Source organism: Monodon monoceros, unplaced genomic scaffold, assembly GCF_005190385.1.
Source record: "Monodon monoceros isolate NGI ecotype Baffin Bay Population unplaced genomic scaffold, NGI_Narwhal_1 Super_Scaffold_21, whole genome shotgun sequence".
Classification (NCBI taxonomy): Eukaryota; Metazoa; Chordata; class Mammalia; order Artiodactyla; family Monodontidae; genus Monodon; species Monodon monoceros.
Genome location: NW_021703778.1, coordinates 76,428,610 through 76,452,842, shown reverse-complemented (window position 1 = coordinate 76,452,842; position 24,233 = coordinate 76,428,610). Strand labels below are relative to the sequence as shown.

At 39.6% G+C, this 24,233-nt stretch overlaps 1 protein-coding gene across 2 annotated transcripts in view; it reads left to right on the top strand.

The window, feature by feature from the left end:
• The first annotated feature begins 8,206 nt into the window (after window positions 1–8,206).
• The window catches only part of EDC3 (enhancer of mRNA decapping 3), a 49,931-nt gene continuing 33,904 nt past the window's right edge, over window positions 8,207–24,233 (top strand). The window contains exon 1 of one of the 2 annotated variants that reach the window (XM_029236860.1): window positions 8,207–8,349. The gene's annotated coding sequence lies outside the window, so the exon portion shown is untranslated. Of the gene's footprint in view, window positions 8,350–9,128; window positions 9,157–24,233 lie in introns of those variants that run through there. The other variant, XM_029236861.1, reaches the window with a different exon arrangement.

Genomic DNA, 24,233 nt, shown 5'->3' with positions numbered 1-24,233 from the left:
TCAAGAATGCAAAGCTATCCCTTGACAAATCTGGGTTCATTTCTTTGGAAATTTCTTGTTTAATGGGATGAGAAAACTGCAACAAGTTTGATGGCAAGGCAAGGTTCTATGAGATAAATCCATTTCCCCATTAACTTCCATGATAAAATTGATGGTGTCTATCAAGTACTTTGCCCATTTTTAAATTGAGTTGTTCATCTTCTTGTTGTTGAGGTGTGAGTTCTTTATTCTGGATACTAGATCCTTATCAGATATATGATTTGCAAATATTTTCTCCCATTCTATGGGTCATCTTTTTACTTTCTTGATATGTCCTTTGAAGGCCCCAAATATTTCATTTTGACGAAGTACAATTTATTTTTTCTTCTGTTGCTCGTGTTTTTCGTGTCATATTTAAGAAACTCTTGCCTAATCCAAGGTTATTACTATTTTTAATCCTGACCTTGGTTTAGCATTTTATAGTCTGGGGCCTGCTTTCATGTACGTTACCTCTCATAGAATGACATGTAAGAGTTTAAGACACGTAAACCTTTGAGATCACATAAAAGAAAAATTAAAATAAAGTAAATAAAAGCAGGTGATAATAATTACTATGAGTAACAGGTGTGAACTGGGACTGTTTTAGGAAAACTGGGACGTATGTTCTCTCTACATATAAGTAATGGAGACCTGAGTCCCAGTGTTGAATCCACCATTAATTTGCTAAGCCCTCACCCATACATTGGGACATGAAGTACATAATTTCGTTATTTAAAAAAATTTTTTTTTTATACAGCAGGTTCTTATTAGTCATCAATTTTATACACATCAGTGTATATATGTCAATCCCAATCACCCAATTCATCACACCACCATCCATCCCCACCCCACGCGGCTTTTCCCCCTTGGTGTCCATACGTTTGTTCTCTATATCTGTGTCTCAACTTCTGCCCTGCAAACCGGTTCATCTGTACCATTTTTCTAGGTTCCACATACATGCGTTAATATACGATATTTGTTTTTCTCTTTCTGACTTACCTCACTCTGTATGACAGTCTCTAGACCCATCCACGCCTCAACAAATGACTCAATTTCCTTCCTTTTTATGGCTAATATTCCATTGTATATATGTACCACATTTTCTTTATCCATTCGTCTGTCGATGGGCATTTAGGTTGCTTCCATGACCTGGTGGTTGTAAATAATGCTGCAATGAATATTGGGGTTCATGTGTCTTTTTGAATTATGGTTTTCTCTGGGTATATGCCCAGTAGTGGGATAGCTGGATATGGTAATTCTAGTTTTCGTTTTTTAAGGAACCTCCATACTGTTCTCCATAGTGGCTGTATCAATTTACATTCCCACCAACAGTGTAAGGGGGTTCCGTTTTCTCCACACCCTCTCCAGCATTTGTTGTTTCTAGATTTTCTGATAATGCCCATTCTAACTGGTGTGAGATGATACCTCATTGTAGTTTTGATTTGCATTTCTCTAATAATTAGTGATGTTGAGCAGCTTTTCATGTGCTTCTTGGCCATCTGTATGTCTTCTTTGGAGAAATGTCTATTTAGGTCTTCTGCCCATTTTTGGATTGGGTTGTTTGTTTCTTTAATATTGAGCTGCATGAGCTGTTTATATATTTTGGAGATTAATCCTTTGTCCATTGATTCGTTTGCAAATATTTTCTCCCATTCTGAGGATTGTCTCTTCATCTTGTTTATGGTTTCCTTTGCTGTGCAAAAGCTTTGAAGTTTCATTAGGTCCCATTTGTCTATTTTTGTTTTTATTTCCATTACTCTAGGAGGTGGATCAAAAAAGATCTTGCTGTGATTTATGTCAAAGAGTGTTTTTCCTATGTTTTCCTCTAAGAGTTTTATAGTGTCCGGTCTTACATTTAGGTCTCTAATCCACTTTGAGTTTATTTTTGTGTATGGTGTTAGGGAGTGTTCTAATCTCATTCTTTCACATGTAGCTGTCCAGTTTTCCCAGCACCACTTATTGAAGAGACTGTCTTTTCTCCATTGTATATCCTTGCCTCCTTTGTCATAGGTCAGTTGACCATAAGTGCGTGGGTTTATCTCTGGGCTTTCTATCCTGTTCCATTGATCTATGTTTCTGTTTTTGTGCCAGTACCAGTCTTGATTACTGTAGCTTTGAAGAATACTCTGAAGTCAGGGAGTCTAATTCTTCCAGCTCCGTTTTTTCCCCTCAAGACTGCTTTGGCTATTCAGGGTCTTTTTTGTCTCCATACAAATTTTATGATTATTTGTTCTAGTTTCATAAAAAATGCCATTGGTAATTTGATAGGGATTGCACTGAATCTGTACATTGCTTTGGGTAGTATAGTCATTTTCACAATATTGATTCTTCCAATCCAAGAACATGGTATATCTCTCCATCTGTGGGTATCATCATTAATTTCTTTCATCAGTGTCTTATAGTTTTCTGCATACAGGTCTTTTGTCTCCCTAGGTAGGTTTATTCCTAGGTATTTAATTCTTTTTGTTGCAGTGGTAAATGGGAGTGTTTCCTTAATTTCTCTTTCAGGTTTTTCATCATTAGTGTATAGGAATGCAAGAGATTTCTGTGCATTAATTTTGTATCCTGTAACTTTACCAAATTCATTGATTAGCTCTAGTAGTTTTCTGGTGGCATTTTTAGGATTCTCTATGTATAGTATCATGTCAACTGCAAACAGTGACAACTTTACTTATTCTTTTCTGATTTGGATTCCTTTTATTTCTTTTTCTTCTCTGATTGCTGTGGCTAAAACTTCCAAAACTATGTTGAATAATAGTGGTGAGAGTGGACAACCTTGTCTTGTTCCTGATCTTAGAGGAAATGGTTTCAGTTTTTCACCATTGAGAACGAGGTTGGCTGTGGGTTTGTCATATATGGCCTTTATTATGTTGAAGTAAGTTCCCTCTATGCCTACATTCTGGAGGGTTTTTATCATAAATGGGTGTTGAATTTTGTCAAAAGCTTTTTCTGCATCTATTGAGATGATCATATGGTTTTTCTCCTTCAGTTTGTTAATATGGTTTATCACATTGATTGATTTGCGTATATTGAAGAATCCTTGCATTCCTGGGACAAACCCCACTTGTTCATGTTATCTGATCCTTTTAATGTGTTGTTGGATTCTGTTTGTTAGTATTTTGTTGAGGATTTTTGCATCTATGTTCATAAGTGATCTTGGTCTGTAGTTTTCTTTCTTTGTGACATTTTTGTCTGGTTTTGGTATCAGGGTGATGGTGGCCTCATAGAATGAATTTGGGAGTGTTCCTCCCTCTGCTATATTTTGGAAGAGTTTGAGAAGGATAGGTGTTAGGTCTTCTCTAAATGTTTGATAGAATTCGCCTGCGAAGCCATCCGGTCCTGGGTTTTTGTTTGTTGGAAGATTTTTAATCACAGTCTCAATTTCAGTGCTTGTGATTTGTCTGTTTATATTTTTTATTCCTTCCTGGTTCAGTCTCAGAAGGTTGTGCTTTTCTAAGAATTTGTCCATTTCTTCCAGGTTGTCCATTTTATTGGCATGTAGTTGCTTTTAGTAATCTCTCATGATCCTTTGTATTTCTGCAGTGTCAGTTGTTACTTCTCCTTTTTCATTTCTAATCCTATTGATTTGAGTCTTCTCCATTTTTTTCATAATGAGTCTGGCTAATGGTTTGTCAACTTTGTTTATCTTCTCAAAGAACCAGCTTTTAGTTTTATTGATCTTTGCTATTGTTTCCTTCATTTCTTTTTCATTTATTTCTGAACTGATCTTTATGATTTCTTTCCTTCTGCTAACTTTGGAGTTTTTTTGTTCTTTCTCTAATTGCTTTAGGTGTAATTGCTTTAGGTTATTTATCTGAGATGTTTCTTGAGGTAGGATTGTATTGCTATAAACTTCCCTCTTAGAACTGTTTTTGCTGCATCCCATAGGTTTTGGTTTGTCGTCTTTTCATTGTCATTTGTTTCTAGGTATTTTTAAATTTCCTCTTTGATTTCTTCAGTGACCTCTTGGTTATTTAGTAGTGTATTGTTTAGCCTCCATGTGTTTGTATTTTTTACAGATTTTTTTCTGTAATTGATATTTAGTCTCATAGCGTTGTTGTTCGAAAAGATACTTGATACGATTTCAATTTTCTTAAATTTACCAAGGCTTGATTTGTGACCCAAGATATGATCTATACTGGAGAATGTTCCATGAGCACTTGAGAAGAAAGTGTATTCTGTTGTTTTTGGATCGAATGTCCTATAAATATCAATTAAGTCCATCTTGTTTAATGTATAATTTAAAGCTTGTGTTTCCTTATTTATTTTCATTTTGGTTGATCTGTCCATTGGTGAAAGTGGGGTGTTAAAGTCCCCTACTATGATTGTGTTACTGTCAATTTCCCCTTTTATGGCTGTTAGCATTTGCCTTATGTATTGAGGTGCTCCTATGTTGGGTGCATATTTACAGTTGTTATATCGTCTTCTTGGATCATTATGTAGTGTCCTTCTTTGTCTCTTGTAATAGTCTCTATTTTAAAGTCTATTTTGTCTGATATGAGAATTGCTACTCCAGCTTTCTTTTGATTTCCATTTGCATGGAATATCTTTTTCCATCCCCTCACTTTCAGTCTTTATGTGTCCCTAGGTCTGAAGTGGGTCTCTTGTAGACAGCATATATACGGGTCTTATTTTTGTATCCATTCAGCCAGTCTATGTTTTTTGGTTGGAGCATTTAATCCATTTACATTTAAGTTAATTATCGATATGTATGTTCCTTTTACCATTTTCTTAATTGTTTTGGGTTTGTTATTGTAGGTCTTTTCCTTCCCTTGTGTTTCCTGCCTAGAGAAGTTCCTTTAGCATTTGTTGTAGAGCTGGTTTGGTGGTGCTGAATTCTCTTAGCTTTTGCTTGTCTGTAAAGGTTTTAATTTCTCCGTTGAATCTGAATGAGATCCTTGCTGGACAGAGTAATGTTGGTTGTAGGTTTTTCCCTTTCATCACTTTAAATATGTCCTGCCACTCCCTTCTGGCTTGTAGAGTTCCTGCTGAAAGATCAGCTATTAACCTACTGGGGAGTCCCTTGTGTGTTACTTGTTGTTTTTTCCTTGCTGCTTTTAATATTTTTTCTTTGTATTTAATTTTTGATAGTTTGATTAATATGTCTTGCCATGTTTCTCCTTGGATTTATCCTGTATGGGACTCTCTGCACTTCCTGGACTTGATTGACTATTTCCTTTCCCGTATTAGCAAAGTTTTCAACTATAATCTCTTCAAATATTTTCTCAGTCCCTTTCTTTTTCTCCTTTTCTTCTGGGATCCCTATAATTCGAATGTTGGTGCATTTAATGTCGTCCCAGATGTCTCTGAGACTGTCCTCAATTCTTTTCATTCTTTTTTCTTTATTCTGCTCTGCAGTAGTTATTTCCACTATTTTATCTTCCAGGTCACTTATCCGTTCTTCTGCCTCAGTTATTCTGCTATTGATTCCTTCTAGAGAACTTTTAATTTCATTTACTGTGTTGTTCATCATTGTTTGTTTGCTCTTTGGTTCTTCTAGGTCCTTGTTAAACGTTTCTTGAATTTTCCCCATTCTATTCCCAAGATTTTGGATCATCTTTACTATCATTATTCTGAATTCTTTTTCAGGTAGACTGCCTATTTACTCTTCATTTGTTTGGTCTGGTGGATTTTTACCTTGTTCCTTCATCTGCTGTGTGTTTCTCTGTCTTCTCATTTTGCTTAACTTACTGTGTTTGGGGGGTCTCCTTTTTGCAGGCTGCAGGTTCGTAGTTCCTGTTGTTTTTGGTGTCTGCACCCAGTGGCTAAGGTTGGTTCAGTGGGTTGTGTAGGCTTCCTGGTGGAGGGAACTAGTGCCTGTTCTGATGGATGAGGCTGGATCTTGTCTTTCTGGTCAGCAGGACTGCATCTGGTGGTGTGTTTTGGGGTGTCTGTGACCTTATTATGATTTTAGGCAACCTCTCTGCTAATGGGTGGGGTTGTGTTCCTGTCTTTCTAGTTGTCTGGCATAAGGTGTCCAGCACTGTAGCTTGCTGGTCCTTGAGTGGAGCTGGGTCTTAGCGTTGAGATGGTGATCTCTGGGAGAGCTTTTGCCTTTTGATATTACTTGGAGCCAGGAGGTCTCTGGTGGACCAATGTCCTGAACTTGGCTCTCCCACCTCAGAGGCACAGGCCTGACACCTGGCCAGAGCACCAAGACCTTGTCAGCCACATGGCTCACAAGAAAAGGGAGAAAAAATGAAAGAAAGAAAGACAGAAAAAGAAAATAAAGTTATTAAAATAAAAAATTTTTAAAAATTAAAAAGTAATAAAAAAAAAAGAAGAGGGCAACCAAACCAAAAAACAAATCCACCAATGATAACTGTAAGGCCAACTGGCCCGAGGCAGGGGAACGCAATCAGACTCACAGGTTGCATCAGACCGAAACTTTCCGGACCACCCAGTTCCAGAACCTGACCTGCAGACTTTCCACCCGGCCCAGCCTTCCCGCCTTTCGAGGGGCGGGACTAACGGTCCCAAGACTGATGCAACCGGCACCGGATATTGCCACGATACCCAAAGAGACCACCAAATAAGGAATAACCTGCGCCCTCCCGGATTCACCACACCCCTTTCCCTTCTTCCCCTATAAATTTTGTTGGCGCCCACACCCGGGCGCGACTTCTCTGGCCCCTTTTTCTCGGACCAGTGAACCTCGCCTGGGAGCGTTCCCAAATAAAGCTTGTTTAAGCTCTCCTCCGTTTCTTGGTGCCGTTCCTTACAATAACAAGCGCTAAAAACTGTACTAAAAAAAAAAAAAGGACAGACAGAACCCTAGGACAAATGGTAAAAGCAAAGCTATACAGACAAAATCACACAGAGAGGCATACACATACTCAGAAAAAGAGAAAAAGGAAAAAAAAATATATCTTTTGGGAAGTCTGAGGTCTTCCACCAGCGTTTAGTAGGTGTTCTGTAGGAGTTGTTCCACATGTAGGTATATTTCTGATGTGTTTGTGGGGAGGAAGGTCATCTCCATGTCTTACTCCTCTGCCATCTTGAAGATCTCCAATCTCTCCTGTGAGTTTAAAAAATCATTTGGAGTGGACTATAGGACCATAGAACCAAAGGGAGGCATAAGAGAACTAACCACCTTTTTTTTGGACTATCAATCATGCTCAGGTGCACGTTATCTCATTTAATTTCACAGCAACTTTGTTAGCTATTATCTCCAGAGTTGCACAGCTCGTTTGTAAAATAATAATAACTAAAAAGAAAAGGTAGAGCAAGGATTCAACTCTGAGTCTGATACACCAATGGTTCCCAAACCTGGGGTGTGCTAAGAATTGACTGGAAGGAACCTTTAAAATAATAGATGCCACGGCCCCCCCAGACCTACTAAAATGGAATCTCTACTGATGGAGGAAGGGAAGGGAGAGTTCCTGAAAAGAGAAAAAAATTTTAAAGTTCTTAAACTGATTTTGCAGAGCCAGATTTGGAACCACGGCCTTACTCAATGCTGCCTGACCAAGCCGTGGTCCCTAAACCAGGTGTCAGGCTTCAAGATAACCTTGCAACTTGCTTCAAGATAACCTTGCAAACTCAAACTCCAAAATTCCTCGTTACACTGTCTTGGCCCTAAACGCCTGCTCTTTTCAAAATTAAGACTAGCAAGACTCTAAAATGCCACGGGAAGGAGAGTGGCACTTTCCTGTGTACGGAGTACTGGGGGTGGGGGTGGTGGAATGCAGCCAAGCTCAGACTGGCTGACACTAGGCCAAAAACGAGCTGAAGCTGATAAACTTTGAAGACCAACCACGAAGGGAATTTTTTGTTTCCTTTAATCCATCACGGGGGCCTACTAATTGCACCCCACAGCTGCAACTGATCAAGGATGGGGGCCACGTGACCAGGCGCCCTCCACGCCGAAGTCTTCCGCTCTGGTTCGGCTATTAGCCCAAGAGGGACTGGAGGGAAAGCCGGAGCTTTTTATCAACACTACGCGAGAGAGGGGAGCTCCCCAGGAATCTGAGCCGAGGACGGGGGACAGGACTCCAGCTCGAACCCAGACTCCCCCCGATATAAGAAGGCGGGGAATGCAAAATGGAGAGCAGGTGCGGTTCTGGAAGGCCATAGAGTTGACCCTAGTAGTGCTCTTCCCAAACTCTCAAATTTCTCGGGCGTCCCGCCCCTCAGCGGCCGGCCCTCCGGTTTCCGAGGCGTCGCGCCGGAAGTGACCTCATGGAGGCGGCGTGGGGTCGCGGGCGCTTCCGGCGGCGGCCGCGGCTGTCGGGGTGGATGTGGAGAAGCCCCGTGGTCTCTGGGTCCTGCGGTGTTTCAGGGCCGTGTTGGTGTGGTGTGCGCAGGAGGCGCAGGCCCGGCGGCGTGGAGGTGGGAGCGAGGGGCAGGCGGGTGACTAGTGGGCGCTCGTGGGAGGGGGCTTCCGGGGTTGCCAGGAGGGTTTGCTTTTAGGCTTCGTGGTTCCAGGCCTTGCAGACCTTTTTAGAGGCGGGCACGAGCTGGGGGCCGCTTCGGGTGCGCAGGGGCCCCATTACTAAGGCTTGCCTCCGGGGTATGGTTTGAGGTGGGAGGCCGAGGGGAGCGGGATTTTAAATAGTCGAGGAATTGTGGGAGGTGTGAGGCATTAGCCGCCTAGCCTCTTAGTTTAGCCTTGCTGATGGTTCCTGCAGCCCGCCTACTCATTGCTCCCTGCTTCAGTTTCCTCTTGCACAATGAAGTACGGTGGCAGGGAAGAGCGCGAGTGCCACATCCATGACTGATAGCTGGAGGACAGAGGTGAACTGGACTCTGAGAGGGAAAGGTGGCTGAGAAATAATGATACCTGCTAGGGTGCAGCTTCTGCTGAATCCTGGGGGCTTCCCGTTGATTGTTTACTGCAGTTCGTGTAAGTCTTAGCTTCTTATTATCGGTAGTCTTGGTGCGACGTTAGTTGACTTGATCAGTAATTGACTTGTTGAATGGTTCAAGTTCAAGTGTTTTGGTGTGTGGGAGGCATAGTCTTCACCTGCTTGGCCAGTTGGTTGTCAGTAAACCTCCCAATTCTGGAGCTAGGAGTCTTAACAGTCCTCTCCTGTGGTTACAGGTGAGGAACTCGAGACCCAGAATGGTTTTTGTTCTCTTCCCTAGCCACAGGCTAAACTGATTTCAGTCTGCGATCTGTCTCAATCCCATCAAAACGTAAGTGACTGTCCCTGAGCAGGTCACTGTTTCAACTGGAAACCTCAGATGGATTCTAGGTTTTTCTAGGCTTTTTTTTATGAATGGCAGATAAAGGGTACTGAGCACAGAATTCCTATATTTTGGTTTCTCTGTATAAAACGGAGATGGTTACAAATAACATAACAAAAAATTTTTCTTTTTGAATTTCTGAATTTTATTTTATACACCAGGTTCTTATTAGTTATCTATTTTATACATATTAGTGTATATATGTCAATCCCAATCTCCCAGTTCATCCCCCCCCACCCAATAACATAACTTTTTGATTGCTGAGAAGTTTTTGGTGGAGCTTTCTTGAGGGATCAGGGCTGTGGGACTAGCAGAGTGTCTCGCAAACTTTTTGACTTGTGACCCACAGTTAATGTATTTTACATGCTGACCCTGTGTGACCCCTGCATGCACAGAGTGTGTACACACACAGGAAACAAAAGTTTACCCTTTCTATATACGATGCCCTCTGACATTTTCTATTTCATTAAAAGAAAAAAAAAGTTGATTGCAACTCACGAAATTGACCTGTAATGGGTCTGACTTCTAAAGACCTGTAGTTTGAAAAACATTGGACTAGAAAATGTTTAATTAAGATTCTTGAGATTCCTGAGATTCTGTAAGTAATGCAAGGTGGAAAATATGTCATTTTTCTCTTCTTATCAACCAGAGGAGCAGGGTTACTAGAGTTCTTCACCAGAACAACAGGACAGGACATTCATATCGGTATCTCAAAGGAGGGCAGTATCCATAGTGATAATGTGTCCGAATTTTGGCAAGGTGTTTGAGTCTTTTCCGATGACCTGGTGGGTGAGATGGGGGGCGGATTTGCAATATAGTGGTAAAATTAGATGACGTCATGACTTTGAGCATCTATGTCTGTAGGGATTTGATTTGTGGGCACAACTTACAGCTGGGATTTTGGTGATCAGTGTTGAGGCTCTGTCACTTTCTTTATACATAGTGTGTATTTGAAGGCTTATCTAGAGAGTGTGCTTATCAATTTGTTGCCTTTATGAAGTGAAGAGAGAAAGTATCATCTGGGTATTCTCAAGATTTGCCCAGTGCAGTCTAATGAAATGGAAGGGTCGTCAGAAATTTAAGTAGTTTAAATATTTAATTTTAAATAGTTTAGGATGTAAGTTCTTTTTTTTTCTTTTTAAAATTTATTTAGTTATGGCTGCGTTGGGTCTTTGTTGCTGTGTGCGGGCTTTCTCTAGTTGTGGCGAGTGGGGGCTACTCTTTGTTGTGGTGTGTGGGCTTCTCATTGTGGTGGCTTCTCATTGTGGAGCATGGGCTCTAGGCACGCGGGCTTTAGTAGTTATGACACATGGACTCAGTAGTTGTGGCTTGCAGGCTCTAGAGTGCAGGCTCAGTAGTTGTGGCGTACAGGCTTAGTGCTCTGTGGCATGTGGGATCTTCCCGGACCAGGGATCGAACCCATGTCTGCTGCATTGGCAGGCAGATTCTTAACCACTGCGCCACCAGTGAAGTCCCTAGGATGTAATTTCTGACAGGTTGTAAATATTGACTTTTTAAAAATAAATACAAAGTTTCTAAATGTAATAGCAAGTTGATGTTTTTAAAATATACAGATATATTTATTTTTTAAAATATTTATTTATTTGGCTGTGCTGGGTCTTAGTTGCGGCACGCAGGATCTTCATTGCGGCATGCATGATCTTTAGTTGTGGCGTGCGGGCTCTTGGTTGTGGCATGCGGGATCTAGTTCCCTGACCAGGGATCGAACCCGGGCCCCCTGCATTGGGAGCGTGGAGTCTTAACCACTGGACCACCAGGGAAGTCCTCAGATAACCTTTTTTTATATTAAAAAAGCCCTCTAGGATATGGATATGTATAAATGGTGTCTTACATTACTTGATTTTCAGATGTTAAGCCAATCTTGTGTTCCTGGAATGAATCCCATTGAGTCGTGGTGTATAATACTTTTTATATGTTGCTGAATTCAATTTGCTAGTATTAAGAATTTTTGTCGCATAGCACAGGGATATCAGCTCGGTGCTTTGTGACCGCCTGGAGGGGTGGGATAGGGAGGGTGGGAGGGAGGAAGATGCAAGAGGGAAAAGATATGGGAACATATGTATATGTATAACTGATTCACTTTGTTATAAAGCAGAAAGTAACACACCATTGTAAAGCAATTATACCCCAATAAAGTTGTTAAAAAAAAAAAATTTTTGTGAACATCTCTATGTTCATGAGGGATATTGGTCTGAAGTTTCCTTTTCTTATGATATCTTTGGCTGGCCTTAGTATTAGAGTAAAATTACCCTCATAAAGTGAGTTGGGCAATGTTCCTCTTCTTCTGTTTTCTAAAAGAGTTTATGTAGAATTGTTAATTATTTCTTTCTATGTGTTTTATAGAATTTACCAGTGAAGTCCTCTGGGCCTGGGCTTTTCTTTGTAGGAAGATTTGGAATTACTAAATCAGTGTCTTTACTTGGTATAGGTCTATCCGGATTTTCTATTACTTTTTGAGTCAGTTTTGGTAATTGTATCCTTCTGGGAATGTCCATTTCATATTTTTCCTTTTCCTTTTTGAACTTGTATCCATTCTATTTATCCCACAGAATTTTATCCTAAAACAGGAGTCGGCAAAGTTTTTCTGCAAAGGACCTGGTGGTAGGCTTTGTGGGCCATGTGGTCTCTGTCAGTACTACTAAGTTCTCCCATTGTAGTGCAAAAACAGCCACAGACCATAAGCAAACAGCTGTGTGTGGTTGTGTTCCAATACAACTTTATTGGTAGTGGGCCAGATTTGGTACGTGGGCCGTAGTTTTCTGACCCCTGTTTTAAAATAATAAATTTTATGCCTGAAAACCTTATTTGATAATCCAGTTATCTAGGCAGATCAGGTTTATGAAAGAGTAAGGTGGAAATGGATTCCCTTGCTTGCATATCTTTGTGTACCCCTAAGGATATGTGTATTCCAATTTGTAGTTTTGTTCAGGTGTGATGGGAGGGGCCCTCACAGTATGATTTTCTAGGACCATAACTCGAATCCCCTATCTGGCCAGTATTCTTTCTGTGAAAAGGAGATATCTGAGGGACTTCCCTTGGTGGTCCAGTGGTTAAGACTCTGCGCTTCCACTGCAGGGGGCACAGGTTTGATCCCTGGTCAGGGAACTAGGATGCTGCATGCTGCACCCAAAAAAAAAAAAAACAGAGACATTTGAAATAAAATTTGCTGTATCGTAGAAATTGTGTAGATTATCTCATTTAATCTTCACAATGGTTCTGTGAGGTGGTGGTATAATTGGCATACAGCTGACTCTTGAACTACTGGGCCACCAACCCTCTGCAAAGTTGAAAATTCAAGTATAATCTATAGTTGGCCTTCCATATACCTGGTTCTTCTGTATCTGCGGTTCTGCATCTCAGATTCAACCAGCCGCCCATCGTGTAGTACTGTAGTATTTAGTAAAGAAAATTGGCGTTTAAGTGGCCTTGTGCCATTCAAGCCCATGTTGTTCAGGGTCAACTGTAATTCCCATTTTATAGTTGAGACGATTGAGACTCAGATTAGGATAATTTGCTTGTAATTCTGGCCTGTAATGTCTGACTTAAGAAGTCCATGCCCTTTTCACTATGTTGCCTTTTGTGGAAGATAGGGGCCTAGTACTAGGGTTGTACTAGATGTTTTCTTTTAAGATCTCTGCCATTCCCAAGCTTTTGATTCTACAAGCACCTTTCTACATAGACGTGTGGAAAAATACCTAGTTTTTCAGAAATCCGTAACTAACCACTCATCCGTAACTGTTGATTTAATTGTCCTTAGCAGACCAAGGGATTGCTTCTTGGATCTGAGTGCTGTGAGTTCTGTGTGATGTGGCAGATGAGATGGAAGTTTGTCGGTCTGTTATTGGCAAGTTGTCTTTGAATCATTTTGGCAACTACCTCAGTTGCATAATGGGTGGAAGACCGTTTAGGTCTACCTGACTTAAGTTATCTAAAGGCTTCTTACAAGAGAAATGATTCAGTAAAGTCTCATAGTGTGGCATTCGGTAGTCTGGAAATCCTGATAGCATTTGAGCAAAGTCATCCCATATCTACTTCTGTGTGTGGTATGCCCAGCATAAATGGGTACATTTGTCCACCACAAAGACATATACAAAAATGTTTAATTTTTTATTCATAATAGCCCCCAAACTGGAAATAATCCAACTGTCTGTCAGCAGTAGAATGGATAAATATACTGAGGCATAGTTATATAATAGAATACTACATAGTGATGAATCTCACAAATGTAATATTGAGCAAAAGAATCCAGACACTTTAAAAGGGAACCTTTATGATTCCATTTGTATGAAGTTCAAAAACAGGCTAAATGAATCTTTTGTGGTAGATATCAGAATAATGGCTGCCTTTGTGGGAACACAGTGGAATCTTCTGGAGTGTTCAAAATATTGTGTCTTGATTGAGTGGTGGTTATTTGGGTAAATATGTAAAAATTCATTGAGCTGTAAACTTAAAATATGTAGACTTACTATCTGTGTAATACCATGATAGAAAAGTAGAAGATAAAAAACAAAGATTGGTCTGCTTGGGAATTCCCTGGTGGTCCAGTGGTTAGGACTCTGCACTTTAACTGCTGAGGGCGAGGGTTCGATCACTGGTCCGGTCACTAAAAATCCGCAAGCCACGCAGTGTGTCTAAAAAAAGAAAAAGATTGGTCTGTTTGTAGCTCCTAGATCATCTTCAGTGGTAGCTCTTCTTTTGACATGAAGGTGTTAGCCCTGTAATTGATGAAGCCTCCTCGCTTAGTGTGTTCATCTGATTAGAAACCCAGATGTTGGCATTCCACTTGTTTTATTTATTTGTTTATTTCAATTAATTTTTGGCTGTGTTGGGTCTTCACTGCTGAATGCGGGCCTTCTCTAGCTGTGGCAAGCAGGGGCCACTCTTTGCTGCGGTGTGCGAGCTTCTCATTGCGGTGGCCTCTCCCGTTGTGCAGTATGGGTTCTAGGCACGCAAGCTCAGTAGTTGTGGCGCACGGGCCTAGTAGCTCCGTGGCACGTGGGATCTTCCCAGACCAGGGCTCAAACCTGTGTCCCCTGTGTTGGCAGGCGGATTCCCAACCACTGCGCCACCAGGGAAGCCCCTCCACTTGTTTTAGATTTACTGTTTTCATTTAATAAAGGAATTTTCTTTAAAACTATTAAAATTCTATTTAGTTATTATTAACATAATATAAACTTGAATGTTTAATATCAGTGTCTTAGAGATATATGTTGAATGAAGAAGTAAAAAGTCTTTTCACATCTGATTAATTTCTGGTATTTCTAAAATTCTTATTACCGCTCTTCGTTCTGCATCTATCTAAAATAAGCATCAGGGACTTCCCTGGCAGTCCAGTGGTTAAGAATCCACACTTCCACTGCAGCGGGCACGGGTTTGATCCCTGGTGGGGGAACTGAGATCTGGCATGCTGTGAGGTGCGGCCAAAAACAAGAAAAAGGCAAAAATAAAATAAGCATCAGAGTGGGATTGTGATGGAGTATACATGATAGCAAAGGAACCCCATACTTTTGTGACATTAAGTAGACAAAGGCCAATCAGGAAGGGGAAAATAAGCATAAAACGTGTGTTTTATGTGCCTTTTACCATCATCAGTGTTGAAATTGTGTTGCATTAGAAGTTCACCTGATCTCTTAAATTCTTTGAGATATATTGATAACTGTTGCAACTCAGTGATGGGTATGTGGGGATCATTATGCTGTTCTGCCTATGTTTGGATATGTTTGAAATTTTCTATAATAAAATGTAAAAAAAAATTTATGGATGAGCCTGCTAATGCATTGTTTCTTTTATTTTCTGTTCTGTCAGCACAGTTTTGTGATACTTGCTCAGTTAAATACTAGAGAACTACCTGAGTTTGTGTTTAGGTTTTTGTGTTTCTTATGAGACATACTTTTTTTTTTAACCACAAGAGTGCCTTTTTTGCTCCTTTACATATATATATATATAGCTATTTTTCCTTTTTTAGACTCTGTTTTATGTAGGTATATTTCTGAAATTAATATTTGAAAACTGTTTTAAAACGCTATTCTCTTTCTTTTCTATTTTTCATGGGAAACACTAAGCCAGTGTTTCATTTTATACTTGGTGTTGTATGCTATGTTTATATACTCATCTGCTGCTTGCTGACTTCCTTCTGTGTGTAGGGCAGTGTTAGATTTCATATCTTACATAGGATTTTGCATAGAATATGCTTAGGGATATTGTATTTTTAGAACCATTTCCAAGGAGAGCCAAGGCATTTAAATCTAGAGTATTTAGATACTCTAGATTTTGAGTGATTAACCTCTGTCAGATTTATTATATCTAATTCATTCATTGATTGGATTAATATTTGAGTTCCTCTTCCATTCTAGGCAGAACAAAACAGACAAGGTCCCTTGCCCTGGTGGAGCTTACATTCTAGTGGGGTAACACATGCAACATAAACAAATAAGATAATTCATATGGTGAGTCATTTTGGAATCATAACAGACAGTGTTGGAGAGTGATGGGGAGTAGCTGCATTAAATTGGATAGCCAGGGAAGGCCTCTTTGGGGTGGTGACATTTTAGCAGATACCAGAAGGAAAAGATAGAACTAGCTGTTCACAGAGTTGGGGCAAGAGTGTTCTGAGAATACCTGGTGCAAAGTTTTGGAGGGAACAAACTTGATATGTTTGAGGAAGAGTAAGAAGGTTAGTGTGTCTGGAGAACAGGGGGAAGGGAGTGGTGAGAGATGAAGCTGTCTGTAGAGGTTAGCAGAAATCAGATCATGTAGGGCCTACAGTCCATGGAAAGGAAGTTATTAAGCAGAATCATGACAAGTGATTTACATTTTAAAATTTGCTCTGGCTGCTGTGTAGAGAAAGAATTGGAGGGGCAGAAGTGGAAGCAGAGATACTAGTTAGAGGTTTCCTGTAATTACGAGATGATGGTGACTTGGACTAGGAAGGTGGTAGTGGAGCTGGAGAGAAATAGACCTATCTTTGAGGTGGTGACAATAGGATTTGTTGATGAATTGAAAGTATGGGATGAAGGACAAGAAAGGAATCAAGGATGACTTCTGACTTTTTTTTTTTCTTTTTTTGCCTAAGCAGTGTAGTGGATATTGGTGCCATTTATTAAGATGGGAAAAGCTTGGGAGGGAACAAATTGGGGGATGTTGAGCGTGGGGCTAAAGAAATTAAAAATTCTATTTTGGACATTTATGAGATGCCTGACAGACATCTTTGTAGGAACTGTCCAATGTGTGAGTTTTCATCTTTATGTTTATGGAAAACCTTGCTAGGAAGTTAATCTTATTGGAGGAATGGCTAAATATTCTGTGGCATTATATAGTGCTTATGTTGGCTACATATACTTTTCCTCCTTTTTTATTGAGATATGGCTTACATACAATAAAAATGCACAGACGTTAAATGCCCAATTCAGTGAGTTTTGATAGATGTGTACATCCTTGTAACTACCGCATCAGTAAAAACATAGAACATTTTCATTTCAGGAGGCACAGAAAGAGGCCTCTGTGCCTCTTTCTAGTCAGTTTTCCACCCTATAGGCAAACACTTTTGATTTTTCTCACTATAAAGTAGTGCCTCTTGTAGAAATTCTTATAAATAGACTCATATAAATGTATCTGTATGACTTCTTTCAGTTTTTGAAAATCATCTACGTTGTAGCATAAGTAATTTGTTCCTTTTTATTGTCCAGTAGTGTTCTGTTGTATAATTACACCATCGTTTGTTTCCTCTCTTCTCCTTGTTTCCAGTTTTCGGATATTGTGATAATGTACTTTGTACATGTGTGTACAAGTCTTTTTGTGAATATATGTTTTTATTTCTCCTGCGTAAATCCTAGGAATGAAGTTTGGGGTCATAGGTGTGTGTTTAATATTGTAAAAAACTGCCAAACTCTTTTCCAAAGTGCTTGTATCATTTTACACGATCAGCAGTGTAAGAGAGTTCCAGTTGCTTCACATTGTCATACACATTTGGTGCTTTCAATTTTGATCCATGCTAGTGGGTGTAGTATCCTCTGTTGGTTTTTTCCCAATTTAATATTTTTTTTATTGTGGTGAAGTATACATAAAATTTATCATTTTAACCATTTTTAAGTGTACAGTTCAGTGACATTAGGTGCACTCACATTGTTATGCAACCATCACCATCACCTATCTCTAGAACTTTTTCATCATACCTAACTGAAACTCTGTTCCCATTAAATAGTAACACCCCGTTTCCTGCTCCCCCAACCCCTGGCATACACTGTTCTACTTTCTGTCTCTGTGAGTTTGACTATTCTAAATTCGTCATATAAGTGGAATCATACAAGATTTGTCCTTTTGTGTCTTATTTCACTTAGTATAATGTCTTCAAGGTTTATCTGTGTTGTAACATATATCAGAACTAACTTCTTTTTTAAGACTGAATGATATTCCATTTTACGTGTATAGCGTGTTTTGTTTATCCATTCGTCCATCATGGACGTTTGGGTTGTCTCGTGTGTGTGTGTGTTTAATATTTATTTATTTGGCTGCACCAGGTCTTAGTTGTGGCACGTGGGATCTTCATTGCCACGTGCGGGATCTTTAGTTGCGGTGTGCGAGAGATCTAGTTTCCTGACCAGGGATCGAACCCAGGTCCCCTGCATTGGGAACACGGAATCTTAACCACTGGACCAGGGAAGTCCCTCATTGTATTTTAATTTACATTTCTCTGATAATTAATGATAATTGAACAGCTTTTCATATGTTTATTGGCTATTCATATAACTTCTTTTGCCTACTTTTAAAAAAATGTGGTGTTTCCTTTTTATTCCTGATTTGTAAGCACTCCTTATATATTCTGGATACAAGTCCTTTATCAGATATATCTATTGTGAATATTTTCTCCTTGACTGTGACTTACCTTTTCTTTTTTTCTTTTCTTGTTTTGGGGTGATTGTAACAGAAGAGGGCAGAAACATCTTTTTGCCATCATAAATTTGAGAGTTTTCTTGAAATGCTTGGCTGCCAGGGAGGTAGCCTTCATTGGAATGATTTTGAGATGGGACTAGATTATATGGAATAACTTCCTAAATATTTTATTACAGTACCTTTGTTTTAAATTTATGACTGTCTTAACCCATCCAGAGAATGATTTGGTTTGGAAAAAAGTGGAAAATAATTTGGTTTGAAAAAAAGAGTTTTCTGCTCTGGAGTATTGTAATGAAAGCTAGGTGGCTTTACCTTTTGACTGACTGAGGCTCTATCCTGAGAAAATTATTTAAGACAAGCACTGAATGAAATTGATCATTGCTGCACTAACTATAATTGTGAAAAATGGAATTATCTAAATGCCCATTGAGAAAAAAAACTGTGATATGTGAATGCAGTGGAATATGTACAGCATGGAAAATATGCCATTGTACTAAGAAGCTGCCTTTATGCTCTGGTTACAAGTATGTAAAATATCCATTATAATCTCTCTGTTGTAAATTCCCCATCTGTAAAATGGGATAGTAAAGTAGCTGCCTCATAGGGTTGTCATGATGATTGAAGGAAAGAATGCCCCTAAAGTTTTAGCTCATTCCTGAGACATAGTAAGTGTGCAATAAATGCTAGCTGCTGCTGCTGTTACACAATATGATGGTATGTGTATAAAGGCTGTGGGATTATGTGTGTTCCATTCACCTTTTGTTTTCTTAATGGTGATTCCCCCTCCCTTTCTGTTACCTACTATATTAAATCATCACCAAATTTAAACCATCACCTATATAGGTTTTGAATCTGTCATCTTCCTTCCACCTTCATTCCTTCTGCCTATGCCAGCTTACCACCATCTCTTAAATGGGCTGCTCTAGTTGCCTCCCAGCTGGTCTCCTGCATCTTTTTTATACCTCTTCCAACTTGTATTCTTTAATGATGACTTTTGATGAGCAAGACCTTAAAATTGTGATGAAATCTAATTCATCAGATTTTTTCTTTTATGATTAGTACTTATTTGTATTTTGGCTAAGAAATCTTTCTCTGCCCTAAGGTCACTAAAATATTCTATTTTTTTGTTTTCCCAGTAGCTTTAGTTTTAGCTTTTATGTTTAGATAGTTTATTTCAAATTAACTTTTTTGTATCGATGTGGGATAAGACTAGACCGTTATTTTTTTCTCATATATATCCAGTTATTCTAGCACCGTTTATTGAAAAATACTTTTTGATTTTTCCATTGATTTATCTTGGTACCTTGATCAGAAGTCAGTTGACCATGTGTGTGTAGGTCTATTTCTGGACTCTGTTCTGCTGATCTAGTTGTCTATCCTCGCACCAGTACCACACTGATTTTCTATAGCTTTATAGTAAAACTTGAAAGAAGATAGTGTAAAACAACTACCTCTCTTTTTCTTTTATATGATTATTTTGGCTACTCTAAGTATTTTGCATTTCCATATAGATTTTAGGACCAGTTTTTCAGTTTCTCCAAAAAGGCCAGCTGGGATTTTTATTAATATTTGTATTTGATCCACAGATCAACTCGGGGAGAATTGACAACTTTAAGCTCTTCAGTCTGTGAATGTGGTACATCTCTCCATTTATTTAGATCTTTTAATTTTTCTCAGCAGTCTTTCAGTTTTTATCATAGAGGTCCTGCCCATTTTTCATTAGATTTATTCCTAAGTATTTTGGTTTTTAATACTGTTATAAATAGTATTTTAAAATTTCATTTTCAGTTGTTTGTTGCTATTATATAAAAAACAGTTTATTTTATATTGAGCATGTATCCTGTGATCTTGCTAAAGTCATACTAGTAGAATTTTGGGGGGTGGCACATTCCTTAGGGTTTTCTACATGCACAGTCAATAATACAGCTTACAAATAAAGATAACTTTACATCTTCCTTTCCAATATTTATGCTTTTTATTTCTTTTTCTTTTTTTATTTCACTGGCTAGGACCTAAATATAGTGTTGAATAAGAAGCAGAAGTGGCGAGAGTGGACACTCTTGCCTTCTCCCAGTCTTGCGGGGGAAAGAATTCATTGTTTCACCATTAGTATGATGTTAGCTTTAATTGTTTTGTAGATGCCACTGCCCCTTTTTTATATCATGGATGGATGTTGAATTTTGTCAGATTATCTTTCTACATTTATTGACATGACCATCCATGATTTCCCATTTACTTTGTTAATGTGGTAGAAGACGTTGACATTTTTAAAAAATTGACCTTTTTATTTGAGATAACTGTAGATTCATATGCACTTGTAAGAAATAATAGAGATTCCACATACCCTACCTGGTTTTTCCCATTGGTGACGTCTTGCAAAACTATAGTACAATATCACTACCGGGATATTGACATTGATATGGTCAAGTATAGAATGTTTCCATTACTACAAGGATCCCTCATGTTGCTCATTTATAATCATCCCTGTTTTCTTCCTGCCTCCCAACACTTCCCTCACCCCTGGGAACCACTAATCTCTTCTCCATTTCTATAGTTTGTTCTTTCAAGAATATTACACAAATGGAATCATACAGAATGTAATCTTTTGGGGTTGGCTTTTTTTCACTTTTTCTCCGTGGCATGAATATACCACAGTTTGTTTCACTATTCACACATGGAAGGTCATCTAGGCTGTTCCAGTTTGAGGCTATTAGGAGTAAACCTGATATGAACATTCATGTACAGGTTTTCATGTGAACTTAAGTCTTCCTTTCTCTGAGATAAATGACCAGTCGTGCAGTTGCTGGGTCACGTAGGGGTTGCATGTTTAGATTTTTTTTTATTGCCAAATTGTTTTCCAGAATGGCTGCACCATTTAGTAGTCCTGTCAGCAATGTGTGAGTGTATGAGTAAACCAGTTTTTCCACATCCTTGCTCGCACTTGGTGTTACTGTTTTTCATTTTAGCCATTCTGGTGGATATGTAGTGATATCTCATTGTGGTTTTAGTTTGTATTTCCCTAATGGTTAATGATGTTGAATATCTTTTCATGTACTTATTTACCATCTGTATATCTTCTTTGTTGAAACGTCTTTTTGTGTCTTTTGCCCATTATGGATTGGATTGTTTGGGTTTTTTTACCATTGAGTTTTGAGAGTTCTTTTTTTAAAAATATTTATTTATTTATTTATTTGGCTGTGCCGGGTCTTAGTTGTGGCACACGGGATCTTCGTTGCAGCATGTGGGATCTTTAGTTGCAGCACGTGGGATCTTTAGTTGCGGCATGCGGGATTTTTAGTTGCGGCATGTGGGATCTTTAGTTGCAGCATGCGGGATCTTTAGTTGCGGCATGCGAACTCTTAGTTGTGGCATGCATCTAGTTCCCTGACTAGGAATCGAACCCAGGCCCCCTGCATTGGGAACACGGAGTCTTAGCCACTGGACCGCCAGGGAAGTCCCGAGAGTTCTTTATATATTCCAGATACTAATCATTTGTCCTTGTCAGATAATGCAGTTTGCAAATATTTTCTGCCAGTCTGTAACTTGTCTTTTTCATCCTCCTAACAAGGATCCTCTTGCAGAGCAAAAGTTTTTAATTTTCAAGAAGTCCATCTGATCAGTTTCTCTTTTAATGGATCAAGTCTAAGAACTTTTTGCCTCACCCTAGATCCTGAAGACTTCTCTTATGCTTTTCCTAAAAGTTTTATAGTTTGACATTTTACATTTAAGTCCATGACCCATTTTGAGTAAACGTATATATAAATTAAGAGATTTAGGTCAGTGTTCATTTTCTACTGATGGATATCCATTTATTCCATCACCGTTTGTTTGTTTTAACAACAAAAGCAAGGTATAATTGTATTCTTTCACTGGAGGATACGAAGCCTGATATAGTTATTAAACTAAGTATCTATGTTATTTATTTTTAAAAATATTTATGTTCTGCTGCTTGAGTCATCAAAGAAGATTGTCTTAATTCTCTTCTGTTGACTTAAAAAATTATTCTTGAATTTTTTTAAAGAAATTTTTTGGCTGCATTGGGTCTTTGCTGTGCGGGGGCTTTCTCTAGTTGTGGCGAGTGGGGGCTACTCTTCGTTGCAGTCTGTGAGCTTCTTGTTGTGGTGGCTTCTCGTTGCGGAGCATGGGCTCTAAGTGCATGAGCTCAGTAGTTGTAGCATGCGGGCTTCAGTAGTTGTGGCACGTGGGCTCAGTAGTTGCAGCGTCTGGGCTCTAGGGCTCACAGCCTTCAGTAGTTGTGGCGCATGGGCTCAGTAGTTGTAGCTCACAGGCTCTAGAGCTCAGGCTCAGTAGTTGTGGTGCACGGATTAGGTTGCTCCGCCAGCTGTGGGATCTTCCCCCGTGTCGTGTGGGATCTTCCCAGACCAGGGATTGATCCCATGTCCCCTGCATTGGCAGGTGGATTCTTAACCACTGCACCACCAGGGAAGTAAGTCCCTGTTCTTGAAATTTTTTTTTTTTTGCGTTACACGGGCCTCTCGCTGCTGTGGCCTCTCCCATTGCAGAGCACAGGCTCCGGACGCGCAGGCTCAGTAGCCATGGCTCACGGGCCTAGCCACTAACGCAGCGTGTGGGATCTTCCCGGATCGGGGCACGAACCCGTGTCCCCTGCATCGGCAGGCGGACTCTCAGCCGCGCCACCAGGGAAGCCCTTGAATATTTTATATACTTGTTTTATAGTCTATATTATATTTTGATATAATAAAATTACCTCTATGGAGAATTATAGTAATATATATTATTAGTGAGTTGTACCCTGTATGGACATGAATTAAATAAATCTCTTTCTGTGTTTTTGCCTTAATTTTTTATCTGACATTTCTGTTGCAACCCTTTTGTTTCTTTTCTTTTTTTTTGGCCATGTTGGGTCTTTGTTGCTGCACGCGGGCTTTCTCAGTTGCAGCGAGTGGAGGCTACTCTTCATTGTGGTGCACAGGCTTCTCACTGCGGTGGCTTCTCTTGTTGGGGAGTATGGGCTGTAGGCGCGTGGGCTTCAGTAGTTGTGACTAATGGGCTCTAGAGCGCAGGCTCAGTAGTTGTGGCGCATGGGCTCAGTTGCTCTGCGGCACGTGGGATCTTCCCAGACCAGGGCTCAAACCCGTGTCCCCTTCATTGGCAGGCGGATTCTTAACCACTGCGCCACCAGGGAAGCCCAATCATTGGTTTTAAACCTTTCATCATTTCTAATATAAGCATTTATATTAGAAATAGATAAATATATAAATTTCCCTTCAAACACTATTTTAAGTGCATCCCATAAATGTTGATATGTTCTATTTTCATTTCCATTGAGTTTGAACTGTTTTCTGTTTTTTGGCCACGTGGCATGGCGTACAGGATCTTAGTTCCCCGACCAGGGATCGAACCCACGTCCCCTGCAGTGGAAGCGCGGAGTCTTAACCACTGGACTGCCAGGGAAGTCCCGAATTTGAGCTGTTTTCTAACTGCCCTTTTGATTTCTTCTTTGACCCATAGGTTATTTAGAAATGTCTCGCTTAATTTCCAGATATTTTGGGATATTTGAAATATCTTCTTATCAACTTCAAATTTAATTCTGTTATGGACAAAGAGCATACTCCGTCTGATTTCAGTCCTTTGAAATGAATTGATACTAGTTTAAGGCCCAGCATGTGTTAGTGAACTTGAAAAGAATGTTATTCTGTAGTTAGGTGTAGTGTTCTCTAATGCCTTCAGTCAGCTTTTTAAAAAAAAATTTTGTCCACAATTTTTCATTGTCATCAGCAAGAGGGTTAGTCTGATATGAGCTACTGTGACATTACCAGCATTATTTTTTTATATATTATTTCTTATTTATTCTCTTTGAAAACATTCTGCTGGCAGATATATTAAAATATAATTTTATATGGGCTTCCCTGGTGGCGCAGTGGTTGAGAGTCCGCCTGCCGATGCAGGGGACACGGGTTCGTGCCCCGGTTCGGGAAGATCCCACATGCCGCGGAGCGGCTAGGCCCGTGAGCCATGGCCGCTGAGCCTGCGCATCCGGAGCCTGTGCTCCGCAACGGGAGAGGCCACAACAGTGAGAGGCCCGCGCCGCAAAAAAAAAAAAAAAAAAAAAAAAAAAATATATATATATATAT